Source organism: Lycium barbarum, chromosome 5 (genome assembly GCF_019175385.1).
Source record: "Lycium barbarum isolate Lr01 chromosome 5, ASM1917538v2, whole genome shotgun sequence".
Taxonomy (NCBI): domain Eukaryota; kingdom Viridiplantae; phylum Streptophyta; class Magnoliopsida; order Solanales; family Solanaceae; genus Lycium; species Lycium barbarum.
Genome location: NC_083341.1, coordinates 110,740,569 through 110,745,829, shown reverse-complemented (window position 1 = coordinate 110,745,829; position 5,261 = coordinate 110,740,569).

Sequence of the window (5,261 nt, the reverse complement as noted above, 5' to 3'; positions counted from 1 at the left end):
TACTAACCCTAGCAAGACTCCTAACACATGGGTACCTTAATTGTTGCCTCTTGATCTTTGTTCTCTCTTGGATTGGGGTGGAATATGCTTGGAGAAGGGTTTGCCGCTCTCAAGACTTGTGGAAAATGAAAAATGAAATAAATGAACCAAGTCCATCTATTTATACAAAAAGTTAAAAATCTGCCCGATGGACTTATACGAACCACTTATATGGTCCGTATAATATTATACGGTCCGTATAAATGGACCGTATAACACCACCATGGAAAAGTCCCTCTCAGCAGAGGTCAAGTTATACGGACCCTCTTATACAGACCGTATAAAGTTATACGGATCGTATAAGTGGTCGTATAACACTACCAAGGAAATGACCCTTTCTGTGAAGGTCATGTTATACGAACCCTCCTTATACGGACCGTATAAATGGCTGTATAACTCCCAGTTGTACGAAACTTCCTCGCGATGATTCGTTTGACTTCCAATCCTCGTGGAACCTTCTTGGCACTTACATAATACTTCATTAACCATACAATAGGCCCTATAGGAGCCCCTCAAGACATCACAAAATAAATATTAGCTCAATGATAGCGAAAACCTTTCCGAACACGACTTATATTTCACTTCCTTCAACAACTAAAGCTCACATATTCGTACAACTTCAAAATATTATGGTATGCACCTTAAGCTATCTAATATCTTCCTTAATCTCGTAAGGATTTCATAATCACCTTAAGCTCACATTATCCTATTCACAAGGCAACAAATTCGGAAATTTCTGAGGTGTAACAGTAACTAATGATATATCACCATTTGGTGAAAAAGCCGAAGTTTCAGGTTTGTTTATTGAAGTGTTATCTAACAGATTTATATCACATACATATGGTAAGTGGCACTACTGTCTACTATCCACTCTTTATTAGATTCACTAGCTACTAAAGTAGTAGTGATCAACTTATTGTTAGTCTCAATAGCTACTGAATCAGTACTGATACTTGCTATGTTAGCCAAATGAGAAGATTCTGCTGACTTGTTCAGCAAATGTAGCACATGCTAATACTCATCCTTGGTGAGAGTATTGCAAGCCTCTAGTTGATTCGTTTGAATGCGACTGAGTTGATTCAATTTTGACCTTGTCACTTGTCCTAAGCTTGTGCATATAGCTGATTCTCAATCCCTTGTTTTTGACCATGTAGCATGTGATTTTCATGAGTAGAATTCTCATAACAGACATTATAAGCAGTATTGTTACCTTATTGTAACCAGAATTATTTCCAACATTGTAACCAGCATTTGGTCCCACTTTCTTCTTGAATTTAAAAATTCTGAGGATATCCTACTAGCTTGTAACAGGTTTTCTTGGCCTGTCATTTCAATTTACAGAATTTACCCTCTAAGTTGTAGTGTTGAACTTTGCATTACCCCTATTTCTTGAATACAAGGCTATATCAACTGACCATTGGATCCCAGTTCTTGTATACATAGCACCCTCATAAGAACCATGTCTGATAGTAGGATTAGCACCTAAAATTCCTGAAGTAGGAGCTACTGATTTTTGGCTTTCATTACTCACAACCAAAGAGTATGCTTGATTAATTGAGGGTAAAAGGTTCATTAACAAGATTTGACTCCCAGCTTGCTTGTAGGACTCATTCAACCCTATCAGAAATTGAAACATTTCAATTTCTGCAAATGTAATACATAATCTGACTTGGGACAATCACAAGTAAGGGCAGGAATAATAGCTTCAAACTTCTCCCACATAGTTTTCATTTAAGTAAAGTAAATCGATACACAAGCAGTTCCTTGGCTAAAAGTGGCAATTTCTTTGTGCAAATTGTAGGATCTTGAACCATCTATCTTGGTAAATCTTTCACGAAGTTCATCCGAAATTGTTTGGGCCAAGTTCCATACATATTACCACCAAGAATACTACTTGACACAGCATTCATAATGTTATATCCCATATTTTCATACATTGGGACGTTTTAAACTAAACGTGACAAGTTAAAGACAAGACTATTTTAAGGTACGAAGTAGAGACTTTAACTTCCGGTTTCGTTTCAAGTCACAATTTAACTACAAATTCCGTTTGGCATGGAAGTATTAATGGAAAATTGGGATTAAAGTAATCATAATTAGATTATTAAGTGGGATTGGGAGGACCAAAAAAAAAAATCAGTCCATTAAATGGACAAAGCTAGCCGTGTAGATTGAGTGCCATGGTCAAAGGTTCTTGACCCAAGTTAGTGGGATACACATGTCCAAAGTATGGGGGAAACATATATACAAAAAAAAAAATTGTTTTACTCCACTTTAACAACTCATTTCAACACTTACAAGTTGAAGATACATAGTGAGAGAAAGAGAAGCTCTCGGCTAGAGCTAGCCGAGAGTGGTGAGTGAGATTCAATCCAAAAAAATCAGTTTTCTTCCTCAAATCAACTCCTCATCAAGTGCATAGGAACGTGTAGTAGTTGTTGGAAAGAAACAATGAGGTGTAGCATTTCACTAGGGGTGAAGATTCGGCTAAAGTGAAGAACAAGATTGTAAGGTAAGAATGCTTATTGTTCTTGTGTTGCATGATGATTTGAATGTATAGTTCATGCATGTTGTTTTTGGATTGTTGTTGTGGTTGAAGTAGAGAGAGTTAGACGTGAGTGTTGGTGAAGTCATGATTGATTTCATTTTGCATGTATTGTTGATGAATTGAATATGTATCAACATAGGTAAATGAACAAAGATTGTAGAAGTTTGTTTGTGATGTTGCATGTTGGATATTGGACTCTTTCCAAAAAAAAATGAGCTGTGTGTTGAAGACTCTAATGGACTCATGTTTAATCTTCTTGTACACGTATTGGAAATGGATTGAATGTGTTGTAGTTTGGATAAACGGATGAAAATCATGAAGTTGTTGGAATAGTGTTGAAGCCGTGAAAAGGGACTGTTTTAGGGGAGATTATGGACTGTTTTGTGTCACATTTTGATTGTTGTTGTTATGGACATTGTGGTGTATTGTATGCATGTTGAATATGTGAATTGAGGTGTTAAAGAAATGAATTATGTTGAAGCATACAAGCAGTCCAAAACAGTGGACTGTTTTAATGCTAGAAGTGAATTTGTATGTGTTGAGTGTTGATTCTTGTTGTGAACGTTTAGTGAAAGTGAAGTGCAATGATTCAGGTCGAAATTTGAATGATTTGTGGGCTGTTGTAAGAATGGAAATGATGCTAAAACAGTTCCAAGAATTATGAAAGTAATGTCATTAAACGTGTTGTTGTTGTTGTAAGTTAAAACAGGAAAATTGCTAAGTGAGAATGGAAATGTTATGTGTGTTGTTTAGCCGTGTGTATGGGACAGTTTTGAATGATGTATGTACTGCCCAAGTTCCCTAAGTCATGTTTAAACAAGTTTGGATTAATATATGAAAGAACGATTAGCAATGTTAGCTTGTAGCGCTAGTTGGTTTGAATGCGAACGAAACGTCGTTTAAATGTTAGAAAGGGATTGTGAGCGTCAAAATACGTATTAAATTCCTTTGTAGACTAATTGTAGCTCTTGATATCTTGATATAGGATAAGTGTTTTGGGGCAGCAAGTACAAGTTATAATACGACTAAACGCTAAAGGTATGTATAGCCTATTCCTTCTTTCTTTTGGCATGTCCTAGACGTAAGTATGAAATGATATGAACCTCGGGGTAAATTCTATTCTCTAGTTCCATGCATGACTTATGATTCTATATTTCCTTAATGCTATTGTCACGAGCCTACTACATGATTGACTAATGAATGATGTATAGAAGTTCCTACTCTTAAAAGAATGGCATGAATAGAAGCATACTTGACTTTCAAAAACTACATCATGGAAATTGATAGGTGTACATGAAAGCTGAAACGTTCCTTGCTATGGCTTATAATGAGAGTTGAAAAGAATTGAATATGATTATTAACCCAATACTTTAGAGCTGGTTAGTTGCTTATCTATTAAGTCTCAAAAGATGAATTGTATATATGTGGTTGCTTATTATTCTGCTCGTGCTTACCGCTATATCCTTCACTGAGTCCCGGGCCAGGACACGTTCTCATGCGCATATTTACTATATTAATCACCGAGTCCCTCACTAGAGGGCCGGGACACGTTATATATATATATATATATATATGATGATATGATGATGTGATGATATGATGACATGATGATATGGAGATGGTGGCCAGGAGGGCATATTCCCTATTACCGAGTCCCTTATTAAAGGGCCGGGACACGTCTATGTTTATGTTTATGATGCTATGATTTTAATTATCGAGTCCCTCATAAAAGGGTCGGGACACGTTGTATATGTTATATACAGAATGATTATGTAGCTTTGATTACAAAACTCTATACCGATATTGATATGAGATTGATACAGATAAAATATGTCCAAAGGCAAGTTTTATGAATTTCTGATTGTTGCATTGGGTCCTACATACTTTGTCTCCTTATGAGTCTATTACTACATTTCATGCTTTACATGCTCAGTACATATTCCGTACTGACCCCCTTTCTTCGGGGGGCTGCGTCATGCCCGCAGGTACAGACGCTCGTTTTGGTGATCCGCCAGCTTAGGATATCTATTCGGCTACTTGGACTGCTCCTTCGTTCTGGAGCCTAGCTTGTGGTACAACTCCCTTTATTGTATGTATAAGTGTTTATTCGGGGTACGGTGGGGCCCTGTCCCGTCATAGGATATTGTCATTACTCTTAGAGGTCTGTGGACATCTGTGTGGGTCTGTATATAGTTGTTGTTGCGTTGTATGAACATGACTTATGTTTGGGGCGTACCCATTCACGATGGCAGCCTTGTCGGCTTGCGTATGTATGTATGTTTGGAATGTTGCTTGTAGTGGCAGCCTTGTCGGCTTGCGTATATATATATATATATATATATTGTTGCTGAAAAAAATGGTAACTCCTCAGGAGACAGGTACCTATGACTTACAGAATTGTGATAACCTTAAAATAACGTCCTGCTTTTTTTTAAACAAATAAAGTCACGACATGCTAGCCGTAAATGATTATAGTTAACAGGTGAAATGTGTGTCCAATTCAGGCACTAGTCACGGCCTACGGGGTTGGGTCGTGACAGAAGTGGTATCAGAGCGGTTTGTCCTTGGGATGTCTACAGACCGTGTCTAGTAGTGTCTTGTTTATCGGTGTGTTGTGCACCATATCGATAAACAGGAGGGTACAGGACATTTAGGGAGTCTCCTTTGTTTGAAT